At 39.9% G+C, this 17472-nt stretch overlaps 1 protein-coding gene across 3 annotated transcripts in view; it reads right to left on the minus strand.

Annotated features, from left to right (window-relative positions):
* The window catches only part of LOC134207731 (gamma-aminobutyric acid receptor subunit alpha-6), a 642164-nt gene that overhangs the window by 107166 nt on the left and 517526 nt on the right, over positions 1-17472 (minus strand). Inside the window, exon 1 of one of the 3 annotated variants that reach the window (XM_062683579.1) lies at positions 12275-12814. The exons of the other annotated variants lie outside the window; for them this stretch is intronic. The gene's annotated coding sequence lies outside the window, so the exon portion shown is untranslated. Of the gene's footprint in view, positions 1-12274; positions 12815-17472 lie in introns of those variants that run through there. 3 annotated transcript variants of the gene reach the window in all.

Below are 17472 nucleotides of genomic sequence, written 5' to 3' on the forward strand. Positions count from 1 at the left end.
ACAAATGCCACAAATAGAAGATATACTTGACCACTTAGGAAAATCTGTATATTTCACCGCGCTGGGCCTAAAATCTGGATTCCACAAGATCGAAATGGATCCCATCAACAGGGAGAAAACGGCATTTTCTACGGACAAATGTCATTTCGATTTCATTAGAATGCCTTTTGGTGTAAAAACGCCCCGGCCACCTTCCAGAGGGTCATGAACAACATTCTTAAGGAATATATTTGGACCATTTGTTACGTGTTTCTCGACGATATTGTTATCGTTATTATCGTTATTACAACTTGAGAAGTGCGAATTTTTAAAGAAAGAAACAGAATTTCATTGGTCCCGTCATCTCTGAAGATGGTGTTAAACCGAATCCTAAAAAATTTTAAAAGATTATAAATTGGACAATTCCCAAAACGGATACACCGATTAAGGATGGCAGGATACTATCGTCGGTTTATCAGAGATTTTTCAAAAATACAAGACATATGACACAATATTTAAAAAAGGGCGAAGTATTGAACCTTCAATATCAGAATATTAAGTATTAACTTACCCACAATACGATAAACGTTTTATATTAAAAACAGATGCGTCAGACCACGCATTATGTGCAGTTCTGTCACAAATGCAAGAAGGAATTGAAAGAACTATCGCTTTTGGATCCAGAATGTTTTCAGACTTGGAATCGCTATGTGCCTCAAACGAGAAGCTCTAGCCATTAAATGGGCTACACAAAAATACAAAAACTATCTCTATGGCGCAAAATTCACTCTTGTTAAACCCCTTATTTTTATCAAAACTTCGTATAAAACCCCGAAATTCTAAGATGGAGATAAGATCTAGAAAATTTCGATTATGACATGAAATATAAAGAAGGACGAGCAAACGTATTTAACGACGCCTTTAGCTGACGCCCTTTAGACGTCAACCAAAATGAAATCGGGGAAGGGTCATTTGGCCCAGACCAATTCGCCCGAAAGCCATTTGGCCGAATGCCACTAGGCCGAAAGTTGCTTGGCCGAATATACCATTTGGTCGAACAGACCATTTCGCCGAAAGGGTCGTTTGACCGAAACGATAAATTTCTATCACTAAAAGAGATCTTCGCAATAGAATCCATAGTTAACGAACAAGGAATTACAACACATTTTCCGGAAGCAGCATTAGATTTCGTTGAATCCAAAATCGCCGTTAAACACGAGATGTTGATTCTACGAATCCCAAAATAAGATAGTCAATAGTACAATAATTACCGGAATTCCAACCCACATCATAAAATCCGGGCAAGATATTTTCTCAACAGAAAACACAAATGATTTTACCCAACATTATCCATTCATCAAAATTATAGAATCCGGATGCGTCAAATCTCTATTTTTTTGGCAAACAAAGCCATTGCAATATACTCACGCAATATCACGGCTTTACACAAATGATCTCTGATGATAAAGTTTTGATCAGTGAGATGGAACAAATACCTCTCACATCAAACTGTGGTCCAGACATGGAATTGACCTACACGGGTAATAATTCGTTCCCGGAAATAAAAACACCACATTTACAAACAGCGAAGAAACACACCTGAAATTCTCGGAGCCTTCCCTGGACTACAAGTAAGCACATCAGTTTTACAGCAACATAACTAATATCTTTCATCTCAAGTCAGATGTTCGAAAACCAGAGGAAAGTCGAACTCATCCAGATTAAACAATCTAGAAGCAGCACCTGGATATTCAGCATATTTGGAGGAATATTTTCAACTTTAGTAATGTTCATAATCATCGTCATTCTATGTCTTCGTAGGAAAAATATAATTAGGCCGATACAAATATTAAATTTATTTTATGTACGACAGCTCTTGGAAAACACGAGGGGGGGGCAAAAAAAATAACAAGGAAACGAAAAAAATCCAAAATGGGAATAATTGCATGAAAAATTTGGAATTTTAATGGATGATAGCAAAGAATGTTTAGAGAAAGCAAAGAATATGAATATTTGTAATTTATTTATCCAATATACAAATATTTAAAATCTATTTTGTCTCCCCCCCCCTCGGATTTTTTTGCCAAAAAATAATATTTTGAGGGGGCAACAACATAAAATTCGGATAATTTTGAGGATTTTCAAAACATTCTTTAACAAATCCGAGGAGTTTTTGATTTTTTTTTCATTTTAATATTTATTTTTTATCATCCCCCCCCTGACCTTTCGGAGACCAGTAGGACAAAAAGTTAATTGAATATTTGTAACGGCCTAATGAACTTAGCACAAACTTTATATTTTGTGCTTATTTCCTTATTTCCGTAGAAATTTTAGTTTTTCTTTTTGGAAAGATTTTGCTGATGGACTCTAAACTGTTGAATCCATAACACCAAAATTTTTAAAGTACGGCTAGAACTATAAGCTTTTGTTCAAGTTAAGGATGAAGCTCAAATTGGTTGTACTGGGGCAATAGTCAGGTGTACTTTTGAAATCAGAGATGTGTTGTCTGAACATGGATTTTTTATGAAGGTTCGGAATTGCAGACTTCCCGGACTATACTGAATAAATAGGTGAAGTTTGAAGTAGTATCGGTGAAGCACGTCATAACAGCTCGTCATATCATGTTCACGTTCCTAAAATCATTGAAATGCCACGCTACTTGTTAGCGGCATATATACGGCCTCGGATCAACCAGTAGAGAGGATGCAATGGACGTTGAACTTACCCATGCAAGAAATATGCGTGGACCAGCTGCGGGGGTTTCTGTACAGTTGTAAGGAGGCCATTTCGGCTTCGCCGTGCAGATTGCTGCATGGGCGCTTTTCAATCCTTACACGATCTGAGATGTCTTATCAGGTATCTGGTTGCAGATTTGGCTTATCTTACTCCAAGATGCGATACTCTGAAAATAATTTTGCTTTTTGAGAGTTACAGCTCCATTTGTTTTATAAAAAATTAAAGATTTTTCCAAACAAGTTCTAAAATAAATCTCTATTACTTTGCTAATAAAAGTTACACAATCCATAGGCTATACGGCTTCTTTCTCAGCACCCATGTACATGTGGCATTCATTAAGTGGGATCCAATTCTCACACAACAATTGTTGTGTTCTGAGCACCTTTTAGGGTACATAGGGCCAAGGTAAAGGATCTCCATCCTTGGCTTGAGCCCAAGTATAATTCCCATCGACTTTGTATATTTCTCTGTTAGGGTTTTGCCGCCAGGCGATCCTGGGTCTGCCTCTGCTGCAATGACCTGCTGCCAGCTGCCAGTCCAGCGCTTGATTGCAAATTTTGTCTCTGCTCTTACGTTGTCTGTGGCCGGCCTACGCCCATTCACAGTTGCCGTTGATATTGGATCGTCGATGGGGCTCAGTATTCGAGCTCCAGTTGTGAGCCCACCAGGCCCATGCTGTAAAACATAGACATCGGGTGATGAATACTTGCAAACCTATGTGATTTCTGCCAATACGCACCTAGTCTCACTGGTGTATAACATCACAGATTTCATGTTTGAGTTGAGTATTCGAGGTTTGGTGCATTGCCTGGACAAATTGGATCTCCATGTTCTATGTTGATCTCGGTCCGCCGTCCGACGTTGGCTGGCTTTGGTTTCGACCTTCTCCACTGTTTGCCCGTGGAGTTGGAGTTTGTTGAGTGGAAGCATAAGACCAGGTCATTCAGTTTACTCGACTTGGTAGAGCACTGTGGCGTTAGTAGATCAGTATCATCATCTCATTCGATTGCTCTATGGAGGTAGACTGCTAGAGAGGTTCATGATTTTGTCGACTACGATGGGAAATAGCAACAGCTGACAACACACTCACGATTCCGTGGTCAATCAGTACCAAATGGAGGGACTCTCGAAATTAAATGGCCTGCTCCAGCATGATGCAAAGCGTGACAGAATGAAGAATTGTCAAGCTTTCCGTTATATCTGAATTAGGAGAGATTGTCAAAATATGAAGAAGTTGTTGTAAGTTGTCGAACCAACGTTTCAGCTGATCAGCTAGATCGATTAGTGACTGACATGTCATGTCTTTATCTGTCATTCACGGATTTGTCCTTGCTCCATTCAGGCGTCGTGAAATATCGAAGAGGAAATGAATATCGCCTGTTGTTGCGAGTTTCCTACCATCGTCAGTCGGGGAGCCCTCCTGCGCCCGCTTCTCATGTCTGCAGGCAGCAGCATTTGACTTATTTCCCAAACCCGCTTTTAGTTGGCAGTAGTATTTAGCTCCTCTGGAAATGGATTAGCAAAAAATCTGAAGGGTTATGTACAAGACACGATCGCCCAACGTAAACTACGTAAAACAGTTTGGTGCATTGAGGAATGTAGTCATATTTTAAGATAATTCATTCGATTACTTATGTCCACTGATTTAGAACAAAACTACCATAACTTAAAATATAAAACAATCAACCGTCTAAGACGAATTAAGTACTCTCCATTTAATTCCACCAGTTAACCACCATTAACTGGTGGAATTAAATGGAGAGTACTTAATTCGTCTTAGACGGTTGAATACATTTCAACAAAAGAGCTAATATATTTTTCTATAAAACAATGTTGGATACCGTAGTCAGGGGCGACTTCAGCGCCCTCACCGTCAGTCTGGAGGTCGGATAACATAATCGTTCAAAAATGTCACTTATAATTCAGTTTTACTGTTCTCGGCGTTGCGTTGCGTTGTAACGGAGTATTTCGTAGATTGCATACTGATAGTTGTCATGTATATTCTTTACCTTTCTTACCCCAATTGCTTATGGATTTCCATTTGGGATTCAATGGAAATCCAATTGAGGGTCCAAAATGATAAAACATGAAAGCTATCATTGCCGGCCACGCCCATCTTCTCCGTTACTAGGAAAGGGAAGGAAATGATGATATGACATCTACTTAACGAGAGGCCGGCGACTCACCGACGCCCTCATAGATGTCAAGGAATTGGATGGTGGGTAGGGTATGTGGTTTAGGAGTATCATTATAAGCAAATGATAGAAAATTTGTGGAAATACGTTGGGAGTGACTTTGCTAAGAAATTTATGTCACTCCATTATCCTGGCCGATGATTTTCCTCGGATGGGGCGAAGGTATTAGCCTTGCCCTGGCTAATAGCCTAGGTTTAAGCGCCTTTGCTCGCTCTCTGAAACGAAAAAAGAGCAAAAAGAAATTAAATTCCCCTTCCCCCCTGATATGATAATGATTTTGATCAACAAATGAATTCTAAGTGGATAAATAAATGATCAAACAGCTGCAAACAAGCCTCTATTGTCGTAGCAGAAGCAAACCCGCCTCAATACGACAGGCAGAAGCACATGCAGAAGCATTGCCGCCAAGCCCATTGTCCCTTCGGTACAACCAGAAAATAATGCTTCAGGGAGATGTTCTCGTAAAACAGAGAAACATTAAGAAGCAACTAAACGAGATGTATAAGAACGAGGAGATGGAAGTATCGAGAATGAGGCTTTAAATAAGGAGAGCGAAGGGTAAGCTATGAAATGAAGAATTATACTTAATTGAATCCTGAAATAGCGCAAAGTTTAATAAAAGCTTGGAGCAACTGATATCCGAAAGCAGGGTATCCAACATATGAAACCGGAACCAATCCGTGACTCCGTCAGGATAGTGGATGCACAAGAAATGTTTCTAAGGTCTCTCCCCATCTTATAACTCGTGGGGACCTGCAATTTTGGAGTTTTGTTATCTTGTATATCTACTTTCCAAAAAAAAATAATAATGAAATATTGATTGGTGAAAGTCGATTTTCCGATTAATGTCCGCCTTAATCCCCATAGTGAGTTGTTCCTGCACACAGTAAAAACTTTCTGACTTTATTTCAATAAGAGACCCATGAAAATATAAACCATTATTTCAACATCGTCTTTCTGCATTCTGAATACTTTCCAATGAAAAATGACAAGTGAAATAAACAACGTAAATGATAAATATTTGCAGCATATTTTGAATCTCCATAGGAAAACTGTAAACAACTGCAACAAACGACTCACATACCACTACAATTTTCATCTTTCATAATTATTCATGATAGTGCTGTTCATTTATACCTTCCTGTATTACAAGTATTACAATGGTTGAGAAAATATAAGCGAAGTTGAACACATGGTAAGAAGTAGAGCTCATGAGTTATTAAACTTCAAAGTTAGTCGTGGATTACTTGGAACAGTTCTATTGTGGTAATATTAGAGGTACAGTTTTCTTGTAAATAGTTCTAACCTATTAGCGCCCGGAGTGCAGACACGGTTGGATGAGCCTTTATAAGGGCTGTCCTATTTCTACTATATGTCCCAGGACGCTGGAATAACATAAGTTAACTGAATTGAAATCATTTTTTGTTGTCTGAAATCTTAAGTAAACTGTTCAATGTACCACTAGAATTACAATTATCGACTCTTATTCTACGTCACTGATGCTGATCTACTTGACGTGCATTTCACGTCCCCTTCCCCAATCGTAGTTAGATGGGCGTAATATAATAAACTGAAACGGGCTCACCAGATTAGTAGCTGGAACGGTGGATCCACGCTTGAAAAACTATGATGTATGTATATGTTTGGTTGGGAAATTTGCGAAGATTCCGGAAACTTCAGATTCATCACAATCCGGTGTCCTAGCTCACAATTTCTTCAAAAAGCCATTCGAAAATCACAGTAGAACAGCAGCAACAGCCAAATTATTGGTTTTGAAACCAATTTGAAACAAGAGAAAAACTTTGACGTATTTTTTTGCGTCCGCTATTAATCACAGCCTACTTCAAAAAAAAAAAAATCAAACATTGAGTGTTCAAACCATGTGCAAAAAATCGTTTATTCTGCCAGCACTGCCGAACTACGTAGACCAATAATTTAACTGAGTGTTATTTCAAAATAATTGATCTTATTGGGCTTTAGAGCTAATGGGAGTTATCCGGAATTATTTCATAAAGACAAAAAAATCCGACAAGAAGGAAGATGGGTTTTGCCTTTCGATAACCATAGGTTGTCCGGTAGTGCTGGCAGAAACATTGATTTTTTGCATATGGTTTAAACGATCAATTTTCGAAACGTAATAACATTTTTTGTAGACTTTCCAGCTACGTACCTTCTTCGGCAAAGTCTTTCGGCATCTTTCAGACTATATGCTAACGTATTGAGTCACGTGATTGATGATAAATTGAAGCCACTAAGAGCAAAAATGTAAAAAAGTACGTTTTCCCATACTAAACTCCATGTAAATTTAAAACACGATGCGGCATGCGAGGTTGATAATTCAGTTTTACTGTTCTCGGATACATTAAATCCATTCTACAAGCATTCTATGTACTTGAAACAGTGACACATTCTCACCCCCATTTGACCCGTTGTCTCCCCGACGACGGTACGATAGCTGAAAATTTTAACTTTAAAACCCCAAGTGGTAATGATGCTTTTCGCGAATCCAACTGTTGCATTCGGCTTAGAGTGAAATCAGTAGTGATTCTGTTTCATTCCAAATTTTCGACCACTACTCTAGTTTGAATCTGGAGCAAAACAGAACAAACTCGTTGGTTTCCCCAGCATTGTTCCATTCGTGTTTTTAAATGATCGAATACCGCCATCGGGGGTGACAAAGGGTCCGGGGGTGAGAATGGGTCATCGCTCTTACCGGCAGCCTGGAGGTCGGATAGCAAATTCGTTCAAAAAGGTCTCTTATATTCTAGTCTTCTTGCCCTCCGATACATTCAATCTATTCTACAAGCATTCTAAGTGGTTGAAACAGTGACCCATTCTCACCCCCATTTGACCCATTGTCACCCCCGACGACGGTAAATAAAATAATTATGTTGCTGCCAGGAAAGGTGCCGTAATTGCAAAGAGGATTGATCAGTAGTTAAAATGATCATTCATCCACCAAAATAATTGACAAATATTTGAATCTCGTGATTCATTCGTGGTTCAAACATGCAGAAAACAGAACTGAGCGTTACACCAGTTTTAAGTTTTTGATAGTTGACTGGTATAAAAAATGAATCTAGAACAGCTGCTGGGAAATTGAATGTTTCAGATTCATATTCAAAATGACAGCCCGAACAATTTGAATCATTGCTGATTTTGTTCTGAGTGTGGTTAATCCAGCTAAAGGTCAATAAATTGCTTACATTTTCATTACATTTTCAAAGAAGAAGCCTTACAGTAGCACCCCGTTTTCCCATCCGCAACGTTCGTTTATCGAAAGCGATCCAACTATATAATATCTTGATTTTTTGTACATATATAGGTGGAAATAAAATAGTGGAGTATGATTATTAAATATGCAGAAATACTATCTTGATCTTGATCCTCAGTGTGGAAAACCAAGGACAATTTTAGTTTTGAGTCCCAAAACGCCAGTGTTCAGAATATGAGTCATGTTCGGGATTTGAATCAGAACGGTACCAAAAACCAAGTCATTCGGTTGAGATGCACCAGAGTAGTAATCGTTGCGGACGGGAATAGGGTTTGTGTGCTATTTTATTTTAATTTAACTCCCACTATCTGGCAGTGGCATTATAGATAACATATTCATGCAACCATATTTTTAAAATAATTGCAAGAATCCAAGACCGGAGAGCTAGAAGGTAATGGCTCTATTGTAACCTTTAGCCCGTTTCAAGAAAGTATGCGCTACGAAGCTATAGCCGTATACAATAAGTCCCGCATGATTGTACCCATAGAGTATCTGAAGTGCATTCACACTTCCTGAATTAAAATTGAATCCTTTTGATTTTGGTGCATATTTAATAATTTGCAGATTATCATAAAACGGCTTAAGTTATCTTTAAATCGAACATGGTTGTTCATTTGCATTGCGATTATTGCATTATCACATTGCATTCCCGTTGCTAACAATCGATCAACTGTATGTACAACTTTGACTCCACCCCCAGGAAATTTGGCTCGGTCGGAGTAAAGTTGGACCGTCTGTGGGCAAGTTGTACGACTGTTGAGCAGTACAATTTGCGATCGAACCAAATTTCCTAGGGGCGGAGCAAAGTTGTACAACACGTCGGAACGTGTATGGGGCCCCTTATGCAACGTACACACCAGTCAAGCAGTTTGACGAACATTGACTCCGCCCCCAAGAAAACGCTTCGGTTGCTGCTTTGTTTGAACGTGTGTGAAGTTGTTCGAACAATCATTTGACAGTTTGCGGCTCGGTTGGAAAAAAATAAAACGGTTTGATTTTGGTTTGAGTTGTCGGGGGTGGAGTCAAGGTTCGCCGAATATGTTTGAGCATTTGTAGTGAAGTTGCACAAACCCCGATATATTTTTTGATGGTTGGTGCTCAAGTTGGCGCTTCGCTCGTTCGTGTGTGATATTGTTGGTCGAATAAATTGATTGTTCGATCCGCTGTTGGTAAAACTTGACGGATGTTTGAATAAACGAGAGGTGGAGTCAATGTTGGTCAAACTGCTTGACCGTGTGTACGTTCCATTACACACAATGCCGACCGCGGTCACTGCTATGGCTCTACTTTTTGTGCCAAACTGGTGCGAAGCACCGCACAAAAAGCAGAGCCAAAAAGCCAACCACACTGAACGACGTTGCGAACGGGAAAAGGAGGTGCTGCCAAAATGGTCCAATACCCTAGTTTAACGTTGACAATCAAAAGTTTCAATAAGACTAGCAAATTGGTGGAGAGTTTACGAGTCGATTGATATATAAATCTCAAAAATCCATCGAAAGATGAATGCGCTATTAACGTTCAAAATCTTACATGATTTCGTGACGGTCTCGGATTTGGAAATTTTCATTTGGCACCCTGTATCCGAGTCTTCCCCTTAGACGTAGTTTACGTCAAAACAGAGACGATGTCTTCTTGAATCCGTAATAAACGTAGCGCTGACATTGCTTTTGACTATCATCTTCTAATTGGCGACAACGCATTGGTTGGATTCAGTGGTGTCAGGAGAGGCTCGGACGACGAATCAAATAGAGCGTCCCGAAGATCCAGCTGTGAAGATATCGTTCGTTGAGGATCTTAGAACTCGGGTAGTGGATGTTCTGGAAGGTGGCAGCGTAGAAGATGAGTGGGCAGTAAATAATGCTTTTATCGAAATCGGCGAGAAAAACTTGGGTGAGCTGCTCACTCAGCGAAAAGAATGGATTACAGATGTAACCCGACGGAAGATTGAGGAGCGTAGAGAAGCAAACGGCGATGAAAGTGAAGAATCAGAGAAGTAGAGTCCGTCAACGGTATGTATTCCTGTAAGTAGGAGTCGGGCGCTGCTGCAGACAGGATAGGCATACATAGGTGGACTTCCTGACCGATGAACAAAGGATGGATGCAGCAACCGGAGGTTATTGCCTCAATTGCTCTTTGACTTGGTCAGCTGAAGTGTTGGTTCGAGATCTTCGAACAGCGTCTCAGCCAGTGTTCTTAAAAAACCGCCCAGTATTGGCTAATGATCACGAAAGCTATATTAAAGCCTGCCCGCGTTAAATTTCGGACACTTAGGTACTGTCCAATTGATTTGTCGCCATTTTTATCAATTTGGGCGTGTTTAAAACATCTGAAACCAACACATAATGCAGACAGATTCAGCTGTCATGTAAATTGATCGTCTCAGTGGTTTATGAAAATTTTCAAAAATTGCCTCTTGAGATGGGTGTCTGAAATTTAACGTGGACAGGCTTTAGTACTGCGACTCCTATTTATGCTGAGAGAGCTCAAAGGGCTGACCGTTTGCTTTTTTTGCGGCGTCTCACCATCAAAGTCAGCAGGACCAGGTGGTTGAGTGTGAACGGGAACAAACTCCCCCCAAACTTTGCAGTAGCCGGACGATCGGAGGATTTAAATATCTTGACAGTCTGATACCGGCAGATAGCGAAATTGGGATGGACATGAAACCACGGCCGGGGGATAACTTTGCGTGTTATCGAAATATTTGGTAACCATACCGGATTGATCCACTCACCAAAGTTCGAGTGTACCACTTGATCTTGTAACGTTTTGAGTATATAGGTAAAGATAACGCTCATGATGTTTAAAATTTACAATTCGGACGACCATTCAACTGGATAGCGTGTGCCGAGCAACATAAAAGCCATCAAATACCGATAACAATATGTAGATGTTCGAGAACATTGGTGGAAATGGGTAGGCCACATATTATAAGGGAGATTAGACGGAATCTGTAAGCAAGAGTCCCCTTAATATGCGTGACCTGATAGGATATAGAATCTTTATGCCGATAGATATATATGCTTTTATTTTCATTTAAAATATTCTTGGTGACAAATGTATGGTCTATAAATCACATATTTCGTACCAAGATAAAAACAATGATGCACATATTCAAGAATTAAAAAAAAATTAAAATGGCAAAAAAATTTTTTTGGAAAGTTGATAAACATAAAATAAATTTAATATTTATATCGGCCATTATCAAATTAAAAAACCATCCCAAAAACGAAAAGTAAAAGACAACCTTTTAGCAGAGCGATCATCAAATTGTGTCACGGTTTGGCGAAACTAGGTAAGGAGCTATGTCATATTGCAAAAGACGCCGCTTCACACAATTCTACTTGTATGAATTATTACAAAATCTAAAAATTGCATTGTGTGGTGCCATACAACGAATGCAATTATATTTTCAAATCATGGGGTCATAATTATAAAAATAAATAATGTTTGAAGCCATCGGGTTCATTATGATCTATTTATAATGCAATGGCGGTAATTTTTTTTTATTTTCTGAAAAATGCTGAAAATACAGCAAAATTAGCGTTTTTGCTGGAATGTCAACATTCGAACTGTCATTTTATTGGAAACAAGTTTTGCTATTTGACCCGTAATTTATTCGGCAGAATAAATCACAAAAAATGAGCAAAACTTTGCTGGATTCCAACAAAAAAAAATAGTGTGTAGAAAAAGTTCAAAATAACTTGTTAAATTGTTTAAAATGTACGATTTTAGTTAATCTCCTTTCTCTACTTTTTTTTCTAAAATTAATTTTATAGATGAATCGGTCTGAGTGATACTCAAAGTATGAGAAATAATTTGAAACTGATCAAGTCGTTGAAGTCTCGTATATTACAGAGTGATCATAAGCTTGGTATTCAATAAACACTTTCAAAAGAAATCGAGGTTTCTGGACCAAGTTACTTACTACACACTCGCATGTTAAGTGACTAGCACAAATGTTTTTTTCATGTTATTCAAATAAGAAATTCACGGCTTATATCCAAAATACTGACAACTGAGCATGAATTTTAATTATTATCCACAGCTCTACAATTTGGGTTGAATGGGAAACAATGTGAATAACACTTACCATTCAAATTCAATTTTTCACGAACGCTGAGAGGTTTGGCACAATTAAACTGTTTCGCTTCCTGAATCCCGGAGTAATCACTTGTCAGTCAAACACACGTCCGAACCACAAAACCACGTGAAGCAATTCCGCGCTTTTACAATCGCACATACACACGCACACACTCCACCGCAAGAACCTGAGCGGAAACTATTTATTTTCCAACGGTTTCACCGTCTTCCGAGTCACGCCGCAAACCGCAGCAACAACTCTCGGGACCCCAAGGACGGAACTGTCCCCGACGACGATGCGGCCCGTTCGATTTGCCGTAACGTTATGATTAGGCTGTCCGTTTTTATTTCGTCTCGAGCGAGCGGCGTGATTCCTCAGAAGGAGCCGTTTCGGTGCGATGCTTTTGCGTTTGGTCCGTGGAAGACGACGCTGGCTGGAATACCTACACGGGCACGATGTCCTGTCATCCGTCAGCCCGTTGGGTTGGAGTGTGGTGCGCGCCATCGCACATTATTGCCGGAGTTTTTCCCGCCTTTTCCGAGTGCGGTTCAACAGAGTGTGGCTCTCTTTCTCGGAATGTGTGGAGAAAAATGCTTCACTCGCAGCATCCCGTTAAGATGGGTCCCGATTAAACGGGTATGATGATACTTTTCGGTTGCCTGATATTCGCTTTCCATGTAGTCCTCTGCTTGATCGATCAAGCGATAATAATTTGGCATGCATAGCCAATATTATGTATTCCAATCGTTGACGTTTTGGTAAATGTTAGCGTTGTATATTATTTTTTGGCACCAGACCTTCAAGAATAAATAGAAACTTATCACCAATCTTTTGTTGTTTTTATATTTACAAATTTCTTCAATAGAAAATTAACAAATCGATTTATAGCTTTCTATTTTGATTTCGATTCTTCATCAACTGTCAATTTGCTTTAATTTTGTTATTCTGTTTCGATCGAGTTGTTTTTTCTCTGAAGAGCAAAAGAAGCCGAAAGTAACACGTGGCTTGCTTCGATGCCCCTAGCGAAAATGCTCGCAAAGACTCTTTCTCTGCATTTTTCAAATAGGTATTTATTTTTACAGGACAAAAATTAATGCGATTGTTTGCTGTTGAACTAGGTTTCTAAATAATTTAAATGATTATTTTAATTATATCAATTTATAACAACAAATTGCGAAAATAAATTGAAATATTTATAATAAATTTCCAAATGATTTACCCTTCTTCTCTCTTAAGACCACGTTTGGCAACACTGCTCAGCGCGCGCTCCTGAGAGCGGTAAGGACTCACACACGCGATTCAATCGAATGGACCGCCGCCGTTCAGCATCCCAAATGATGTTGTGGAACCAGTCGGCAGTATGAATTCGCGCGCGCTCCCAATTTGTCGTATCCTCCCTGAAAGTCCTCGCCAGCATCGTCTTCCGGTGAGGTCTGACTGAGGATATTTGGCCCCGTACGCGGTAGTGCCGTTCCGGCTGTTCCCGTGGTGAGTTCTTTCACGTAGTAGATCTACTATCAGTCAGTGCCGCGTGACGGAATCTGTGGTAGCGAGTGGTGGAAACTGGGGCAGTTTGGTCGGTAGGGCGCGAGATTCTCGAGGACCACTAATAAGATGCTGCGGTGGGTGTAGTTTTCCATGCCAAGGCGATGTCGTTCGCTGGCAGTTGCATTTGCTGACAATCGAGAAGAGGATGAACATATTTAAATTAGGGAGCACCTGATGGCGGGGTAAAATCGAAGTTCGTCATCATAGTTGCATAGTTTTCCGCGTGTGATTTTCGCTGCCGCATATCGTATGTGAATCGGAGTAGTGTGTAGAGAGAATCCAGGCGATGAAGGGGCCGTGAGGGATTGGTAGATAGTTTTCCTTGGATGGCTTGTTAAGCGGTTCAGCGGAGACGAAAGCTGTAAACGTTCCGCCGTATTTACACGCATGGAGAGACATTGTTCATCGATTAATCCAGCGATAGATGAGTGGGAGCTAATTTTAGCCGTAAGTTTTTATGGAAAAGTGATTATATAATAGATTTTGTGCTGTGCATTAGGATATCAGAACTATTTTGAATTAAATGATGTGGGACTTATTTCTAAGCTTATCATATTATTTGCTCTGGTTCAACTATGTAACATTTGAATATTACTGCATTTAAGCTGTGTTTAATTAACGCCGTAAGGGGTTTTTAAGACTGGAACAATCATTATTTATTTTGCAGCACATCTGGCGATCCTATTTTACGAATTTTAAATTACTGGTGAATATCCAATCTAAATCTTATTGCAACAATGCTGGTGTTTTGAAGCATCGTCTCAATTTAATCCAACATGTCTTTTTATGATTTTTTAGATTTTTGATGACCACTTATTGCTTTTTTCTTCACCTTAACGCTTAACTCTTAAGCGATGCTTACCCATACGCTTAAACCTGGTTTACGCACTAAGCGGAGGTGAAGAAATCGGCCCTTAATGCATTAAAAACCCGCACTTAAAACCTTTGTGAAATGGAATATAATTACTGTCGCTCACAGTTGCGAACTATGGTAAAAAACCTTAGTTCCAACAAAAATTACCGCGAGGTAGGTATATTGTTATAGTGCATAGAAATCCGCACACCTAAGTTAGACAACTCAAAAACATTGAAACGTTGATTCAAAATACAGTTTCTATACACTCTTTCACATTAACAGTATACTGATTATGAATCTTTGAATCATGTTTCGTACATCAATTTAGTGATAATTTAAATTCCAAACATATGAATAAGGCTGATACAAACATTAAATTTATTTCATGTCCGACAGCTCGTGGACGGTACGAGGGTGAGGGTGGGGGGTGTAATAAAAAAAATACCAAGGAAACGAAAAAAAAGCCAAAATGTAATAATTATTTGAAAAAATTGAAATTTTAATGGAAAATGATAGCAAAAAATGTTTTTGCCTTTCTCGTAAACAAAGTATACGTAAAGGCTATATTAGACTGGCCCAAAATGCATGAAATCCTGAATTTCAAACCTTGCACCCTTAAATGACAGTTTGGGGGTCCCAGAAGCTCCCCTGAAAATTTCAGCTCATTCGGTCCAGTGGTTGGCGTGCGCAAATGGCTCAAAGTTTGTATGGGAAAAGTGATCCAAATGTATAGGGAAACGCAACTGTTTCAGTTTTTTGCTTCTAGGTGGCGCTGTAGTCGACGGATTCCTGTTGTGGACAAAATGTAGAACCTTTTTTATATAAGGAAGCGACTGGTGAAGACCGGATGTAAATCCCTTTGAAATTGGCCAAGTTATAAGCATCCAAAGTCGAGGGTTTCGAGCGTGTCCCCCAGGGGTGTTTAAAATACTTTCCGTACTCTGTACAGTAGTGTAGCTAGAGAGGGAGGGGGTGAATAAGGGGGGACAAGGGGGGACGGACTTTTTTTTTTGGTAGAAAAACACATCCGGGATATTGTTCGATGTTTAATCGCGCAATTTTCTGGCGACATAAATTGAAGAACTCAAAATTTGGTCAAGTTTGGTTTATGCTATAGTTTAGAGTTCAATTTTCGAAGCGTGAATGTAAATGCACGAAATAAATTAAGTACTTCTTCCATTTATTTTGTTAGCCTCAAATAAAAATATACAGCCATCCAGTTCCAACATTATTGATATGATCCCTCAAAATTACCTTATATTTGGTAGGATCGTTCCTTATAGAACAATCTTGGACCCATTTTATTATTTACCCCTTATGGTGACCAATTTCAATATAGGGTATTCAGAAAAATCGATCATCTCAGGAATTTTAGTTTTTCATAAAATTGTAACTCCCAAATCATTAGGCCTATTTGTTGTATTAACAAATCAAATAAAAGCTCTTTATTTCTACAGGTATACCCCGATATAACGTAACTAATTTTTCACTCTTCAAATCGTTGTATCTCCAAAACCACTGGTCCTGCAAAAAAAATGTGCTTCTTGCTTTTGCTTCAAGATTTTTATACAATTTAAATCGGCATGGCCTACTACTTCACATCATCTATTCATCGACTTCAAAGCCGCATATGATACAATCGATCGGGACCAGCTATGGCAGCTCATGCACGAACACGGTTTTCCGGATAAACTGACACGGTTGATCAAAGCGACGATGGATCGGGTGATGTGCGTAGTTCGAGTTTCAGGGGCATTCTCGAGTCCCTTCGAAACCCGCAGAGGGTTACGGCAAGGTGATGGTCTTTCGTGTTTGCTATTCAACATCGCTTTGGAAGGAGTAATACGAAGAGCAGGGATTAACACGAGTGGTACAATTTTCAATAAGTCCGTCCAGCTATTTGGTTTCGCCGACGACATAGATATTATGGCACGTAACTTTGAGAAGATGGAGGAAGCCTACATCAGACTGAAGAGGGAAGCTAAGCGGATCGGACTAGTCATCAACACGTCGAAGACGAAGTACATGATAGGAAGAGGTTCAAGAGAAGACAATGTGAGCCACCCACCGCGAGTTTGCATCGGTGGTGACGAAACCGAGGTGGTAGAATAATTTGTGTACTTGGGCTCACTGGTGACTGCCGAAAATGACACCAGCAGAGAATTTCGGAGACGCATAGTGGCTGGAAATCGTACATACTTTGGACTCCGCAAGACGCTCTGATCGAATAGAGTTCGCCGCCGTACCAAACTGACAATCTACAAAACGCTAATTAGACCGATAGTCCTCTACGGACACGAGACCTGGCCCGAGCAACACACATGTTGTAAATCAGTCTATTATACTCATATACGACTAAATTTGGTCATATATGAGTTATTTCAACCAAATCAACGTAAATTGTGCTGCTAGGGGGACGATGCTCGTGGAGGACCAACGCGCTCTTGGAGTTTTCGAAAGGAAAGTGCTGCGTACCATCTATGGTGGGGTGCAGATGGCGGACGGTACTTGGAGGAGGCGAATGAACCACGAATTGCATCAGCTGTTGGGAGAACCATCCATCGTTCACACCGCGAAAATCGGACGACTGCGATGGGCCGGGCACGTAGCCAGAATGTCGGACAGTAACCCGGTGAAAATGGTTCTCGACAACGATCCGACGGGCACAAGAAGGCGAGGTGCGCAGCGGGCAAGGTGGATCGATCAGGTGGAAGATGACTTGCGGACCCTCCGTAGACTGCGTGGCTGGCGACGTGTAGCCATGGACCGAGCCGAATGGAGAAGACTCTTATATACCGCACAG

The sequence above is a fragment of the Armigeres subalbatus genome, chromosome 1 (assembly GCF_024139115.2).
Source record: "Armigeres subalbatus isolate Guangzhou_Male chromosome 1, GZ_Asu_2, whole genome shotgun sequence".
Lineage (NCBI taxonomy): Eukaryota > Metazoa > Arthropoda > Insecta > Diptera > Culicidae > Armigeres > Armigeres subalbatus.